The 18,070-nt window shown below is 37.8% G+C and overlaps 1 long non-coding RNA gene across 1 annotated transcript in view; it reads right to left on the bottom strand.

The window, feature by feature from the left end:
• Positions 1 to 12,388, bottom strand: part of LOC138810112 (uncharacterized) — a 37,496-nt gene extending 25,108 nt beyond the window's left edge. The window contains exon 1 of the long non-coding RNA XR_011367030.1: positions 12,242 to 12,388. This is a non-coding gene — a long non-coding RNA (uncharacterized lncRNA). The remainder of the gene's footprint in view (positions 1 to 12,241) is intronic.
• Positions 12,389 to 18,070: the final 5,682 nt, after the last annotated feature.

Genomic DNA, 18,070 nt, shown 5'->3' with positions numbered 1-18,070 from the left:
ACTCTGCTCTCCTCTATAAATGATGCTGACTTTCGTGGTCATATTTTGAAGAAGACATACTAGAGAACCATTTGCCCAGTTCACAATATCTCATTGCCTATTCTCTAAAAATACTTGAAAATATCTACTGGTTTAATATTCTCATAAATTTAATATTTTCCAATCACCAACTTCTCTAAGTTAAACCTACTGTTCTATTTTCAAGTGAAAAGCTACCCCTTACTTTTTATATCAGTAGAAAAAGAAGGCAGCTGCCTTTGTACCTGTAAACATTCACACTGGCTGTCTTCTACATTTCTCTTAACAAACTAAACCTAATTCCTTAAGCTTTTAATTTCTCTTCAAGCCATTTAATAATTATAGTTCAGAAAAATAGTAGTAAGAAAGATATATTGAAGTCTCAGAACTGGTTCATTTAACACTCAAAGAAAGGACAGCTGTCTTAAAATAGACTAGTATTTTGAAGATGTGCATTTATTCAGAAAGAGTGGTCTTTAAAACATTATAATGCAGGCAAGTAAAATCTTAGCATTTTCAAGTAGTTTTCTAGTCAGTACTTCATATTTTCATTAAAAGTAAAATTACAAGTGGTCAAAATATCATTAACTATATAATTAGAGAGGTGTAAATGTTCTATTGTTTGAAACATGAGCTATACTTCAGAAAACCTGGTCCATGAAGAATTATTAAGTTCTCCTCATAACATGATTTAAAATAGTGAAAAGTCAGGGACAAACTAGACTCTAACAGTAAGAAAATGGCTACACAGGAGGAGAAATAATTTCTTTCAGAAAAAATTATTGTATGACACAGACTCTCTTAAGAGAAACATTATCTTCATACGTTTTATGTCTATATTTAAAATATTTTAGAGTTACTTTAGCATTTGAAATGTTATGTTAGATACAATAGAGGATCTGAAAAATGCCTTAGCAAAATGAATTTTAAAAATGAAAAGGTTTGAAATAAGATTTAAAATGCCATTGAGATAAATGGACAAGGGTAGATATGTATGATATGTATTTTCTATTGTGCAAGGATTAAAGCTCATAAAAATCACTAATGTCTGGAAGGGACTTTCTGGGAGTTCACCTTCCTGTTCTGCAGCTACCAATGAGGTTGTAATGCTTTAGCAACAGCCAACCCCCATTATCCTAGATACTCAGCTCAATTCTTGCTCATCCCTGTATAGTGAGCTTCAGTTTTCTGACAGGATTACTCAACGTGATTACAGCCTCTTTTGAGAGCCATGTTCACCCTGCTCTGGTTATACTATGAAGTCTGCCTTCTAAAGGTCCTTTTTTTACTCCCTTTGTTCCCAAATGAAATCCTTCTGTGACATTAGACATTGTTCCAGCCTGGATGGCCTTTCACATTGTGGATCTCTAAATCACAAAGATCCTGTGAGCCCCAGTGTATTTTTCTACATTCCTTCACTTCATAATATGAGTTGATTCAATGATCTCCAACATATTACTCTAACAAAAATAATACTATCAGCCAGGTACCAGTGACTCACACCTGTAATCCTAGCTACTTAGGAGGCTGAGATCTGAGGATCACGGTTCAAAACCAGCCTGGGCAGGAAAGTCTGTGAGACTCTTATCTCCAGTAAACCACCAGAAAACTGGAAGTGGCTCTGTGGCTCAAGTAGTAGAGCGTTTGCCTTTAGCTGAAGAGCTGAGGGACAGCGTCCAGGCCCAGAGTTCAAGCCTTATGACAGACAAAAAAAAAAAAATATATATATATATATATGTATGTTTATACACATATATGTGCATATGTATATATATACATATACATATGTACATATACATATATACATTTCCATATAAGTACGTATACTTATATATATAATACTATCACATTAAGTTTTAGGCATCCGCAGCTTTAAGGAAATGGAAATCTGAGCTGATTTGACTGCTATATCTGATGGCAGACAAGGGACTTGCCATAGCAAGCAGTAGCAAAGCAATAAATTAAGTTTCCACAAATGTTAACTTGGGATGACAATATTTAAGAACTAAATAAATGTCCAGAACTCTAGAGCAGTAGGAAATGTGTGAAAATTGTAGGGATTATAGAGAATGCTGCTTGTTTCTATGTGCATTGAGAACTTCTAGAAAGGTCACATATTCAGCAACCCAAATCTTTGGCTCCATACACACAGAAGTAAGTGGTTTACTTGATCATAAGAAATCGTCTTTCAAAGTTTACAGGAAGGGAATTGTAATCTTGAGGATTACTATATTCTTATTTTAAAATGTCCCCTCTAGCATATACTCTTTATCAATGTCACATCTATGGAGGAATTAGCAGCATTGGGCTAGAATTTCAATCTAGCCCATAATACTGTGGTGCAGAGAAGAAATATAGGGAAAAAGAAATCAATCTGCTCTGAAACTGGGAAATGTTTTGAGTCTGACATCACAACTAACATGAAGGGAAAATGAATTTTTTCCCAAAGTGTGAATTCCAAATTCCACAGGCTTTTTCCAGGCAAGGGCAGACTTTGGTTCAGCTGCAGTAGTTATACCAGTGCCAAACTTTGTTAGCAGAGATAAGAGTAACACACAAGACCCAAATGTACAATGTGGGAAAGGCAGAGGCTGTTTAAAGAAATAGGGTGCAGTGCCTAAGAAGTCACATTTACAATCAGAGTGAAATTAGGTACTCTGATAAACAGACTCCATGTAATGGAAGATCTAACTATTTCAAAGCCTTCGTGTGAGATGCTAATCAAAGTCACCAAAGGGATATTCACATAGATGGGCTTTTTTGCTTAAAAATAAATATTCAAGTATATGAGTTAAAATATGTATTCAATTTCCACACTTTTGTGAAGGACAATGTTTTCTCCTCGGTGTAGCAATGTGAAGATATATACAGTGGTTCTTAAAATACTGTTAAGAAGATTAATAGGTCAGTTGTGGTAGATCATGCTGTTATCCCAGCTATTTGGGAAGTGGAAATCTGGAGGATAGTGTTTCGCCCAAAACGGAGCCATGTGCAGATTCCCTACCTGACTCTCAGAGATGGCTCAGTTCTGCTCTCTACTAACTATTGTCCTTGTCCATAGTGTTAGGAAAACATTGCTTTTGGCACTAGTAGAACTGACCTTGTGCTGTTTTCTCTCCCCTTCAAGCACCTTCTCACTACCCATAGTATCTTGTCTTTTTGGCTTATTCTGATTGCTTGTCTCCTACTTTCAGATCTCTAATTTCCTTTCAATACAATTTGACTTTTCCACCTACTGTTTCAAGGATATGATTCTAAAATCACAAATTATTTCTCCCCAAGTCATCTTCTCTTTTAAGGAAAGAAAAATTCAATCCAGACCAGATTGTCTCCAACACAAACACCAAGATAAACCTTCTTTTTTTATAGGTAACATGATAATGGATTCTACCAAATGAGACCCATCTACACCAAATGAGTGTACAGTCTTGGGAATTTAACACTGAAACACACCTATTTCAGGTGATAGAATAGACCTCACAGCTCTGCCTTATAGTGTCCAGACTTGAATCAAATCCATAGTCAGCCCGAACACATTATATTTGTCAGCTATACAACACTGTGATGAAGTGCAAGACACAAGCTAGTTATGAAGAATTTAAGAATTATTTCCTTTACAGTTTGGGAGGCTCAAAGTCCAAAGGCTCTATGGTAAAAGCCACTTCTTATGTGCATTACCTCACAGTGTGGTGGGAGCATGTCTAAGAGCAAACAAATGGTTACTTCTTGAATCATGGGCAAAGAAGACAGGAAGGACAGGCTTGTCCCATAAGCACTCAAGAAGTCCTATGAGAACTCCTATCCAAGAGCATGGTCTTAGTGATTTGAGGAACTTCCACATAGGCCCAGTCTGTAAAGGTTCCACATCACCCTCCATGCCAACATCCTGGAGACCAAGCCTCTAATCATGATGGAACTTGGGGTACCCTCAATCCACATGCAAAGCACAGTACACAGGAAAACAGAAATAGGGAAGGATTTGTGGGAGCTTTGGGGGACAGAGGAGTTTCATCACAGAGAATTTTAATCTTCAGATAGAAGGAAAACAATAGGGAAATAGGAAGGAAAGACAAGGAGCTGGAATGAGAGAAAAAGGGAGATTTCATATGGAATGGGAAGGCATTTGAAAAGCAATCATAAGGTTTCAATCTTCAGATTATTTTGACAGATCATTTGTTTATTTGTGCCCTGGGCTTTTTTAGGAGGGACTTGGGAGAAAATAAAATTCATGCTATGAAAATCTAATTTATGTTTATATTTATATTTCTAAACAGTACAGTAAATTGTATTTCAAGAATTAACTGGGTAAATTTTCCTATTATATGCAAAATGTGGTTTTGGAAATACTGCAGCTAACGCTAGGTGGGTGTTCAGTTACTAGTGTAGATAGAAACTGAGTTAGTTTTCCAACTTCTCCTATTTCTACATCTATAAAATGGAAATAGGGTATTATCTTTATTGTAGCTTTTTCTAATTGGACTAAATGCAATAATATGTGCAACCTGGTGCTCATCAGTACTCAGCATTGTGCACATGCCAATCACTATTGGTAGTAGCATTCTTGACATCAGTTTTAAAAGAGCCCACTCCCACTGCCATTTCTCTATAACTTTTATATTTCTTAACACTTCCCCAGCCTCTTCCAAGGAATGACCAACACTGGGTCAAGCAGTCTTTCAAGTTGTGTATGCTTTAAAATGACCTTTCTTGTAGATTCATCATCCCTCATTCATCTACCTCTAACAGCTTTTACTAAGATTTTACTGAGACAGTAGGATGGAAGCAATTCAATTAAACTAATCAGGCTAAAGCCTGCATATCTATGGTATTCAAGAATAGTAGTCTTATTCATGTAAACTAGACCTCAAGTAAGATATAAAGACATAAAAGTATAAAAGAAACAATAAGAGTATAAACTCGGGAAGTATAAAGAAAGACTGTGTCTGGTAGATTTTTTCCAAAAATAGAAGATTGGAAAAGAATAAAACAAAATTGATTTTTCAAATAAAGTGACATATGAATAAAATCATTTGACAGTGACATTGGACATGTACTATCTATGAGTATTGCAGTGTTTTGAACGAGCACAAAACAGTTTTGAAAGAATATAATTTCTACTATAAAACTTACAAAATAAATTGTAGGTGCCGCAGCCTCATCCTTTGATCCATACATGATCTTTTGAGTCTAATATAATCCTGGAAATAAGGTCTATAAGAAAAATCCTTACTAATTTATGAATAGTGACCCAATGACTTCTTCACTTGCCGGTAGCATCTATTATCTAGATCCTTTGTGACTAAGGACATCATATTATTATTTTTAAAGTCATTTAACAAAGCAGTTTACAAATACAGTATCTTGATCAATGTCACCCCTTTCAACATTCTTGTCTATTCCTCCTCTACCTACCCATTCCTTCACCCTTAATTTTGTAGAATATACACTGGATTCTTGGCTGCATTTTAACACCCTTCTCTGTATTTGTCTACTCCTTTCTCTTCACCCCACCCCACCACACCCATTTTAAATACCCATTTCTTGGAGTTTTATTTTGCTGAATTTTGATTTTTGTCTTTCTAAGGAATTATACTATTTGACTTCTCCCTTGAATATACCATACTTCAGTTAATACATTTGTATGCACCTGCAAGCCACCAAATGTATTTACTTATGAGTTTATAAGCTAAATTTGGTTTCTACATATAAGGGAAAACATGCATCCTTGTCTCTCTGGGTTTGATTTACTTCACTTGAAATAATTTTTTTATCATTCTTTCTAATGGATGAGTAAAATTCCATTATGCATATCTACCACATTTTCTTGATCCATTCATCCACTGAGCGACAACAGGTCTGATTCCATACCTGGGTTATGGTGAATCATTCTGCCATAAACATGGTTGTGCTGGTGGCTTTACTTTACTCTGATTTATAGTCTTTTGGATAAATGTCTATGAGTAGAATTTCTGTATCATAAAGTAGTTCTGTTTGATGGGGGGGGGAACCTCCACACTATTTTCCAGGGTTGTTGAACAAGTTTTCATTCCTATCAAGTGTACTAAGGCTGGGCACTGGTAGCTCATGCCTGTAATCTTAACTACTCAGGAGGCTGAGATCTGAGGATGGCAGTTAAAAGCCAGCCCAGGCAGAAAAGTCTATGAGACTCTTATTTCCAATTAATCACCAGAAAACCAGAAATGGCTCTGTGGCTCAAAGCGGTACAATGCTAGCCTGAGCAAGAGCTCATTGACAGTGCCCAAGCCCTTAATTCAAGTCCCACAACTAACCACAAGTGCATTAGGGTTCCCTTTGGCCACATTTTTGCCAGCATCTGTTATCATTTGGCTTTTTGATCATGGCCATTCTAACTAGGGTAAGTTGGAGCCTCAATGTTGTTTTGATTTACATTTCCTTTATGGCCTAAGATATTGAGCATTTTTTTCATGTGTGTTGGCCATTTTTACTTCTTCTTCTCATTAGACTCTCTTTAGCTCATTAGCCCAAGATTTTAGAGGAAATGAGTGAAAGTAAAAATACCTATATATTATTTGATAATAGGGAAGTGTAAATTTTTAAAGCTTTATGATCCATATTGTTTTTATTTTCTTCCAAATTGCACAAAGGAGAATTTTCATATTTTTACAACCCTGTACAACTTTTCTTGGGGTTTAGTTGATAAAATCTGTTGACTTTACAGATATGAAAAAAGATTAGACATAAAGTGATTTACCAGAAGTATAAACTAGTCTAGGAGTTTAAGCTCCATATTTGGTCACCTTATACGATTCCATGCTCTGTAAGCTCCTCGCATTGCTTACATATAAGCAAGTCCTTCATTTGCCCTGGTATCTAGCCTTTCTTTTCTTAAATTGTTTTCTTTGCCTGCTGGTTCTGTAGGTATTGAAACCTTAGTTCCATATAGTACAGAGAAAGTAACATTGAATAAAAATACATCCAAGAACTGGTGTGCCAACCTTGCCTTTCTCTGAGCACCCAACCTGCATGACCTTCTTTATTGTGCTTCACTCACACTCTTTTCTAGGGGTCGACATCCCCTCAGCTATTTTAAAGCCAAGCCAAGCCAGAGAATGACTGCTTCTTCTGATGTTTTTGTGTGCACTGCTTGCTCTTTCAATAATCTCTCCATGAGTTTCTGGAATGTGAAGATTACTTTCCTCTGAAGAAATCACTGGCCTACATACTTCTATTACAAAAAAGAATGTTACAAGCGGTACTTGTATAACAAACAATCTAAAATCTTGGACTGTTTTCCTAGATAATTTTCTGTCTATACTTTATTCACATGCCTGAGGATAGTGGTATGGTTTGGGGAGCCAATTTCTGGTCACACTAAAATAAATAAATTGAATTAAAAAATAAGTAGACTAAAGTAGACTAAGCCACATGCTTCTATAATAGGTTCTTTCTAGTTGTTTGACTTCCTTTGAAAAGAGCATTTAGTCCTACTTATTCATATATTCTCATTTCTAATTGTTTTTTTCTGCAATGCATTTTTTTCTTTTTTGTTGTTATTGTTGCTGTTGTTGTTGTTTTCTTTTTGGCCAGCTATAGGGTTTGAACTCAGGGCCTGGGTGCTGCCCCTGAGCTTTTGTCTTAATTCTAGTGAGCACAAATGAGGCTATAACTTGAACCACAGCTCCACTTCTGGGTTTTTTGGTGGCTGATTGTAGATAGGAGCCTGACAGACTTTTTTACCTAGGTTGGTTATGAACTTCAATCTTCAGATCTGAGCCTCCTGAGTTGCTAGGATTACAGGTGCAAGCCACCAGAGTCCAGCCCTAATTCACTTTTCTTTCCTTTTGCTTTTCCTACTTTATATTCCTCACATCTTCCTCTTTAGCCTTTCAAGTTAAAGAGCAGTTAGGATTGTTGAATTATATTTTTAGTGTGTTATTTAAAAATATATTTTTATTGTAAAGATACTGTATAGAGGGGCTGCAGTTACATGAGTAAGGTAATGAGTCCATTTCCTATCGAGCATTGTTACCCCCTTCTTTGTTTTTCCCCTACCATCCCTTCCTTCCCCACCTTCCCAACTCCTCCCTCCACCCACAAAGTTATAAAGTTCGCTTTCAACATAGTGTCTTGTACATCTTATTTACAATGGGTTAACCTGTATTCTTGTTTCAGCATATCATTATTTCCCTTCTCCTCACCAAATTAGAAAAATGTATATACAAGATGTAAGGTACAGGAATCAACCACAGTGAAAACAGGGGTTATACAATGGGAGAAGAATATACAAAAGAAACAAAAAAAATCACATAGTACATTAAAAACAATACCAAGAAAGATAAAACCTCTTGTGTCCTTATCTTGGGGTTCATTTCTCTTAGCATCATCTTATATGGTCATATATGCATAGATTTTGACCTTTTCTGCTTGTCTAGTAAGATTATCCTATTGATGTTGGGTTGTTGTCATGAACAACCTATTGATATATTGAATTGAAATTCATTTTGGTTTAGGTTTTAATTTGTTGCTCAAATTTCTTGATGTTGGATGAATATTTTTATCAGATTAGAAATGAATATAGGAGACAGAAAAAATATATATATAGGGTGCTGATTTCCATTTGAATAGAGTGTAGAGAGGCAGGAGTAGTCCTCCCTGAACTTCCCAGCTGCCCTAGAGGCTGTGGAGTTCAGGATATCGTATTCAGTCTCTCTGTTCTAGACATTGTTCTTATCCAAGCCTGGGAGCAGCACTTGTGATTTCATCTTGCTAGATTATGGTGAATTGGGAAGGCAAAATATTTCCTATTAAAAACATCTGTAGTTTCGGTAGGAAAATAATCAAGATTCGTAGCAAATATTTATATATTTCTAGTACATATTTCCAATGTGCTTAGAATACACATACTATTTTCTAATAAATAACTTCCATTTGGATTTTCACTGAAAGAATTTCTTGAATGTAACAAAAGAAGGTAGTCTCTGTGGACATGCAGTTATCTGAAGATGCTTTAAATGGTTACTTTTCTTCTTACAGCTACATGTTCAGTGATTTCCATTAGACAAACTGAGCAGACAGTTCTCAGAAAAAGTACAAATATCTAATAAATACACAAGAAAATGTTTAACATCCTTAGTCATCAGGGAAATGCATATCAGAAATGCATATCATCTCAGACAGAATAGCTACCATCAAGAAAACAAGGCTGGCAAGGAGGCAGGGGAAAGAGACCTTTATCCCATCTTATTTTGAGGGAATATTAATTAGTCTAGTCACTATGAAATAAGAATGGAGGGCTGGGAAGGTGGCTCAGTGGTAGAGCGTTTGCCTTGCATGCATAAGGCCGTGGGTTCGATTCCTCAGCACCACATAAGCAAAAAGAAAAAAAGCCGGAAGTGGCGCTGTGGCTCAAGTGGTAGAGCGCTAGCCTTGCGCTGAAGAGCTGAGGGATAGTGCCCAGGCCCCATTACCGGAACCTTCCCCCCCCAAAAAAAGAAATAAGAATGGAGATTCCTCAAAAAATTAAAAATAGAACTACCATGTGATCCTGCTACACCACTCATGGTAAATTTTCAAGGAATAAGCCCTGCTTATTTTAGCATTATTCATTATAGCATCTATGGAATCAGCCTTTTAGCTCAGCAAGTGATGGATTGTAAAAACATACACGCACACACACACGCACAACACACACACAACACACAACAAAGTATTAGCCATAAAGAAGAATTATTTTGTCTGCGAAATTATTTTGTTTGCACACTGATGTATTAGACATATTTATCTCACCAATGGAGATGAAATACGCATGCTATGCCATTTTCACACACGGTGGTTACTCCCATCATCCCATTATAATCTCAAGAAATGGGACAAATGTTTTTCCCTGTTGACTTATAGTAGAATTTATTGAAAAGTTTGTGTGTGTGTGTGTGTGTGTGTGTGTGTGTGTGTGTGTGTGTGTGTGTGTGTGTGTTTTCAGGTAAGGGGTAGGTTTATTCAGTAGACCTGCTGGGACCAGGCCAGGTTGGCACTCCACACAGCTGGGAAAGGCCTGGGAAAGACCTGAGAAAGAGAGAGAGCTGGAAAAAGAGGTGGGAAAGAGCAGGGAAAGAGGTGGGAGAGAGAGAGAGTTGGGAAAGAGAGCTAAGAGAGCTGGGAAAGAGCTGAAAAGGAAAGCGCTGAGAAAGAAAGCTGGGAAAGAGCTGGGAAAGAAGGCTCGGAAAGAGAGCTGGGAAAGAGATCCGGGAAAGAGCTGGGAAAGAAAGGGAGCCGAGAGAGAGGGCCTGGGCTAGGCCTTATCTAGGGTATGGGCAGAAAAAGGCATGGCCACATCAAATTCAAATGTGACCTCATCGGATGCGGATGTGACTTCTTCCAGGTGTGCCAGTTACCTAGGTAATGCAGGTACTGCGTGGAGACTTTGCTGTGAGGAGGGTGGAGTCTGCTGGCCATCCAGGAGTGGACCTTACATTCCAACCTTTTAATAATCATGAAATGGGGCACGGATTCTCTCTGGCTACTTCCTGCTGACCAGGGGTGTTGACATTAGGGATAGAAGGCTGGAATTTGGTCCCCTCCCAGAGAAGGCAGTGAGCAGCAGCTGTCCCTAGGTGGCATGAGTCCTTAGATGAAGTCTGGAAAAGTTTCATGAGGCATTGAGAGGCTGGAAAAAAAAATACTAAAGAGCAAATAAATGGCACGAGTAAAGACTTGGGGCTAAAAATGTTGGTAGAAATGTCCCTAGCTACTTCTGACATCTGGCAACTAGGTAGAGAAGTCAGGTGACAAAGGCAAGAATATAAATTCCTGTTCAGTTAATAGATAGACAGGTATAGACATTGGATGGGCAGGCTTCTTACTTCTATTGACCTCTCAGCCCTGGTTAATTTTGAAAGGGCAGGCACAAAGTAGCTGATGTGACATCATCTCCTCTTACTCCTCTCCATGTTCCCTTGTTCCCCAGACTGACTGAGTCTAGGTGCTCATTGCTGGGATGGCTTGTCCCTGTTGGTATTCAAGAAGGTTTGAACTCAAGGCCTGGGAACTGTCCCTGAGCACTTCTGCTCAAGGCTAGTGCTCTACCATGTTGAGTTACAGTACCACTTCCAGTGTTTAGCTGGTTAGAGATAAGAGTCTTGAGCCATGCTTCCAGCCTGGCTCTTTGCAGGTTAGTTGGGAGATGGAGTCTTAGGGATTTTTTGGCCCAGGCTGGCTTTGAACTGCAATCTTTGCCACAAAAGTCTTTTATTATTTCCAATAAGCAACAAGGAGATCAAGTAGAATAAGAGAGTTTACCTGGTTCTTATCAAGAATTGACTGACAAATACTCTGGAATGACAAAACTTCTTAGATGAGAGAATCTTAACACAGATATGCCCAATATTTTAGAGTCACGTAGTCAGTACCAGAATATACAACACAAAACAAAAAAGGCAAAACTCGAAACCTAAAATTTTGACAACAATGTTTAGACATCTTTGCTAACAAAGCATATCAGATGGTTGGGCCTCAGTTACCAGTGCCTGTGAAAAGAGCAACTTGTTAGCAAGGCACCTTAGAATAGATGGAGTAGTAAGCTTGGTGGAAGGTTAAAGGTCAGATGGGGCCAAACCCTTAACCCACCATGTGGCCAAGAAGGCAAACTCAAGATGGCGAATTTCTGAAAAAATGCAAAGATACCCTGAACAAATAGATCAAGCCTACATTGGCTAGCCTTTGAGAGGGAACCTAGAGGGGGGTCCCTGGGACCCAGCCTGCGTCGCACTCTTCAGGGCACAAGCCAAAATGTAGAAAAGAGAAAGGAAGAGATCGGGAAAGTTGAACATGAATGGCAGAGAGAGAGCAAAGAGAGCCTGAAAGCAAACAGACTTCTGACCATTTACCATTGCAGTGGCAAAAACTGTCTACATCTGAGAATGGCATAAAAATGAGGCACTCTGGCTTTCCAGGGAGTGCAGGAGGCATTTCAAAGGGGTTTCACCGCTCGGGTGTGACTCACAGCACCCCATTAAATGAGTAGGAGAGTCAGTCTGGTGAGTGAAGGAGAGCTGACCAGGCAGAAGTGGCGTCCCGACTTCCCCCAGAACTCTCTAGAGAGAAATGGCCAAGCCCCCAAAGCCAAGCATCCTCGGCTTCAGAGGTGACCAGCCTTTCAGCTAAAGGCCCTAGGAGCTCTCTGGCGTGGCACCATGTCTGGACAGAGACTGAGTGACAGAGAACCATAGAGAGTAGTTTCACTCACCAGAGTAGAGAAGTGGTGTGGATGTGGATGTGAAGGCCAGCGATGGTATTGATGCGCTGTGTCAGCAGCAGACAGACGGGTTTGCAAAAGGCCGTCAGAACTGTGGGTATTCCTCAGAGAAAAAAAGGGGGGAAAAACAAAAACAAAAAAAGGAAAAAAAAAAAACGGAGAGGAATCCCACCTATCCTGACTTTAAGCCCTTCCCGGATTTCGGCACCATTTATGTTAGGTTTTTAAAAAGAAAAAGAGCAGGGAAAGAGAGAGAGCTCGGAAAAAGAGCTAAGAGAGCTGGGAAAGAGCTGAGAAGGAAAAAGCTGGGAAAGAGAGAGAGCTGGGAGGGTATTGAAAAGTTTTACAAAGAAAATAGTAAAAATAGTTTGGTAACGTACAGTTCATTGTTAAATCCTTTCAGAGCTTTTGAAAATAGTCTTGTGACAGAGAGAAAGATAGGAAAGGCTTGTTCTAGCTAGAGCCAGGGAAGGCAGAACAGCAATCTGGCTGAGCATGAGCAGTGGCCACACGCACTTCTGGAAGTTTCTGGGGTGATATCAAAAGTGACATTAGGTACAGCAGTAGCACCAAACAGTTGCTTCTGAACTATACGAGCAGTGTTGTTGAGTACTCTCCTCCAAGAAATACTGTCTGGATTGTGGGTGGGATATATTAGGCAAGCCCTTTCAACAGTGTCTTATGGTCCTGGAAATGGGTTCCTACAGGAAAATAGCACTCTTGTTTATGTTAGCAGGTGATATTTCTTTTCCTTTGCTTAAAGTATGTGGAACATAATGTTACTAAAGCTCTAAATATCATTAGTTTTATTTTATAGGTGAATAAACAAGGAATAAAAAGGAACAGTACCTTGTCCAAGATCCCTACATGGAAGTCACACTCAAACCCAGGTAGTCTGGTTAGACACTGAACTTGATGTAATCTGATTTTAATTTTAAAGCTAGTAAAGACAGTGGAGGAATCACTGTGCTTTTATTCCAATAATTGTTCCAAGAAGTGGAAATAAATTCTGTGTGAGGTGTTTACATGTAAGCATGAGTTAATATCACAGGGTGACAGGAGGGTATCTATGGCATTTTACTGCAAACAAGAGGCAGACAAAAATATCTAACATTTGGCCTTGGAAAAGTTGAGACTGCCTCTGTACGCAAGATTGAGATAATATTTAGCTCTGCAAAACATTCTGAGTCTGTTCATTTTTATACCCGAAGGCTTGGCAACCCCAAATTTGCTTAACCTTGTTAGTATAATCTGTTTTGGCATTAATCTTCTCCATTTTATAATGAAATCCAAGTTTTAGGTAAAAGGAAAGACTTTATTAAAACAAGTGTTGTTTTCACTACAATGTTGTTTATCTTAACCAAACTAGTCTCCAACTTGGCCCCTGAAACACAGGTCTTGTAGATCATGAAGTTTAACAAGGTTTAAAACATGTGATTTTTAAATCAAGAAGAACTGCTTTTCTTGAGGAATTTAAAGCCTCAACTAATATGTTACTATTAACCAATTAACTTTTGAGAACATACACAAACTTTTCTTCATGTCTATTAATGCCTAGGACATAATATTATGGCTACCTTTGGAGCCATTGAGAATTGATTATTTAATATGCCTGATTTTTAAATAATTATAATTAATGTCAGTTTCCTTTTTAGAGAGACTTGCTCATAAAAAAGATGAAAGAACTTCATATATTTTATAAAACCTAAGCTTACATTGCCGTGATAAACTTGAAAATTGTAACTCCTTTGTATAATTACTTAAAAACAATAAAAAGAAAAAAGTGGGGGGAAAGCCCAAGCATACGCAATAAATTTGGCCTGGATAGTAATTTAAATAAAGAGAGAAGCTGTCAGTTAATTAAAAACAGCACCATATGGGGTAGAACATCTAATGTAAAGATGTCTTCAAAGTCTTAAACATCAGCTAGGAGCTGGTATCTTCTATCTATAATGCTAAATACTCAGAACTCTGAGATCTGCAGATTTTGATTTGAAGCTAGTCAAGCCAGAAATGTCCATGAGACTCCACCATCAAAATAAGCAGCAAAAATCTTGGCTGGGATGTAGCTCAAGTAGTAGAGTACAACACCAAGTACAAGGCCCTGAAATCTTAATCTCCAATGTTGCTTGTTTCAGAAACTCTAGGCACATATCATCAGGTTTGTGCCCTTATATGACATTGGCATTTTGAAGAAATATCTTCTAAACAAAACTCACCATTTTCCTCCCTCAAATCTGTTTTTCCTGGACACATATATCCTGTATATTCACCCAGCACTGCAACTAGCAGTGGTACTGACTTTGTTTCTTAGGTTTTTCACTTTTTTATTTTTCACTGTGTTGAAGCTCATAGAAAAGTTGCAAAAAAATGTACTGCTGGTCCAGATTAATTCCCAATTTTTAACATTTCTTATTTTTGTTATTCTATCTATATATGCATACTTGTATGATATACATAATCTACAGGTATCATAGAAAATACTCCTAAGTACTTATATAATTTTTATATTCTTTTCCCTTTGAAGGTTTTGATGTAACTCTTGGAGATTCTTTGAGGTTTCTTGGCTTTTATTATATTGATTTAGCTCACTGATCTTGTAGAATTGTTTTCAGATTAACTTCAGCATCAGAATTGTTGGTCATGACACATAAGTACATCAGTTCGTTATATCAGAAACTCCATGGGGTCAGTTATATGATTTTTGATGGTGGTAAATTTGATCACTTGATTTACTTATTTTTGTCAACTACTTTTTGTTGCTGTTAATCCTGGAAATGTCCTAAATGAAGCCTTTCTTCATGCCTTATGGACTTTTACCATTAAAAGACCAAACCTACAGATGCTGCACATAGCATGAGAATAGAGTTTTTTGTTTTTGTTTTTGGCCAATTCTGGTTACTGTCCCTGAGCTTCTTTTGCTCAAGGCTAGCACTCTACCACTTGAGTCACAGTGCCACTTTTGGCTTTTTCTGTGTATGTGGTACTGAGGAATCAAACCTAGGGTTTCATGCATGTGAAGGAGAATAGATTTGAGCTAAAGTCATAGACAGCAAATTTTAATAAAATAATAGCAAAACACTGCTCATGTCTTGAGAAAGAGATGGACTTCCAGGTACAGAAGTTTTTTTAGGTTACCAAAAGATAAGGTTACCAATAAGATACAACTAGATAAAGAATCTTAGCAAACTCTTAGTCAAACTAACTAAAACAAAGAGATTAAAAGACACAAATTAATAGTTATTAATACAATAACAAATACCAATGATACCACAAATAATATAAAAATCCAACAAATGCCAATAATATATGGAGGGCTAACAGTGAATAAGTACTTTGAAAACTCATATGCTAATAAATTGGAATGTCTGTAAGAACTGGACAAAGGGAAGGGATGGTAAGGGGAAACAAAGGAGGAGGCTACAATGCTTGATAAGAAATGTACTCATTATCTTGCCCATGTAATTGTAACCCCTCTGTATGGTATTTTCACAATTAAAAAAGGAAAAAAAAGGAACTGGAGAAAGTCTAGAAATCTATGGTCTATCTAAATTGAACCGAGAAGAAAAACCCACTTAAATTACATAACGGGCGATGAGATGGAAGCAGCAATAGTCTCCTAACAGAGAAAAGCCCAAAACCAAATAGATTCACTTCCCAAGCCTTTAAGGAAGAACAATGTTCCTTAAGTTACTTCATAAAGTAAGAGAGAAAGAATGCTGCCAAACTCACTCTGTAAAGTTATCAATACCTTGATAATAACACGGAAACAACAAGAAGACATAGAAGCAAATATGCTGAGGGTTGGAAGTGTGTCTGCCTACCAAGGACATGTCCCTGAGTTCAAATTCCAGTACCACCAAACATTTGCAAGAAAATATATGCAAAAAAATATCCCTGAACTGCCTAAAAAGATTATTCGGTTTTATTCCAAGATGTGAGAGAGACTTTTCCTAACCAGAGCAATAAAGCAAGAGTAGAAAATAAAAGAGAAACAAATAAGAAAGGAAGAAGTCAAGTTTTAGACTCATTTATAGATGATATCATCCTATACTTAAAAACCTTTAAAGACTCCACCAAAACAAATGTAAAATGGGTTGTTGGGGGTAAGTTAGCAGGAAGGGATGGGGGAAAGGGGTGGATGGTGTTATGTCCTAAGAACATTGTATATATTATGAAAATAGCATAATGTAACCCACTAAAATCTATAAAGCAAAGGACTAGGGAGAGGGGAAAAACAGTAAAAGAGAATGGAATTTGGTCGAAGTACAGTATACACATGCATGAAAATATAACAAAATCCCTGTACAACACATATATACTAATATAATGTTTTACAAAGAAATGGCTGTGAAGTCAAATTTTGCAAAATATGTTTGAGAAAATATGATTTAGTAGTATGAACTATGAGCAACTTACAATGATTTTTTAAATTTTAATATGTTTTTATTGTAAAAATACTATACAGAGGGGTTATGGTTACATGAGCAAGGTAATGAGTACATTTCTTATCAAGCATTGTTACCTCTTTCTTTGTTTTTCCCCTACCGTCCCTTCCCTCTCACCTCCACTACTACACTCCCCCACCCTCCATCCCCCACCCCCACCCTCGCCTAAATTGTAAAGTTCGTTTTCATCATACTGTCTTGTACATCTCATTGTTACAATGGGTAAACCTGTATCCTTATTTAAGCATTTTGTTTTTTCCTTCCCCTTCCCAAATTAGAGAATGTATATACAAGATGAAGGGCACCGATATCAAATACAGTGAAAACAGGGGTTATACCGTGGGGGAGAAACATACAAACAAAAATCACATGGTACATTATAAGTACGTTAGCAACAATAGCAAGAAAGAGAAAACCACTTGTGTCCCTATCTTGGGGTTGATTTTGCTTAACATCTTTTTACCTGGTCATATGTACCTAGCTTTTGACCTTTTCTGCTTGTCCCAGACATATACTAGTTATTGCAAATAAGGGAAACCATGGGACCTATGTTTCTTTGGGCCTGGCTTACTTCACTTGATATAATTTTTTTCCTAGTCTTCTTCCTGCCAATATTCCCTTTAATTAATTCTCCAGAGCTACTTCTCCATTTGCATGCATAGTCATAGATTGTTACTGACCAATGCCTTCTGTTTGCAGGGCTGTTGTGAGATCTTACTGGAATTCCCTCTACTGGTGCTCCTCCCTTCCATCTCCTGGACACTAACAATCTTTAACAGCCTTTTAAAGATTCAATTCCAATGCTGTCTTCTTGCCTGAGGTCTGCTCTGCTCTCCTCCCCTTTGCTTCCTGTCTGTATAGAACTTACCATGATGCATGTCATGTCTTAGTTTACTGGGCTTCTATAATAAAACAGACTTATATACAATGGACATTTATTTCTCATCAGTCTGGAGCTGGAAGGTTTAAGCTCAAGAATCTGGCAGATTGAGTATCTGGTGAGTGCTTGTTTCTGATTGACAGTCTTCTTCTATGCTGGGTCACTTAGAGGAAAGACAGGATCCTCTTTGGGACTTATTTATTTATTTTATTTTATTTTGGGCCAGGAACTCTGGGCCTGGGCGCTGTCCCTCAGCTCTTCAGCTCAAGGCTAGCGCTCTACCACTTGAGCCACAGCGCCACTTTCGGCTTTTTTTTTTTTTTTTTTTTTTTTTTTTTGCTTATATGGTGCTGAGGAATTGAACCCAGGGCCTCATGCATGCAAGGCAAGCGCTCTACCACTGAGCCACCTTCCCAGCCCCTGGAACTTCTTTATATAAGCACTAATGAGCTTGGTGCCAGTGGCTCACTCCTGTAAACCTCCCTACTCAGT

Source organism: Dipodomys merriami, unplaced genomic scaffold (assembly GCF_024711535.1).
Source record: "Dipodomys merriami isolate MVZ:Mamm:240054 unplaced genomic scaffold, mDipMer1.0.p SCAF_5, whole genome shotgun sequence".
In the NCBI taxonomy this organism is placed as follows: domain Eukaryota; kingdom Metazoa; phylum Chordata; class Mammalia; order Rodentia; family Heteromyidae; genus Dipodomys; species Dipodomys merriami.
The sequence above is the reverse complement of the archived record's forward strand: the minus strand, read 5'-3'. Positions and strand labels throughout refer to the sequence as shown.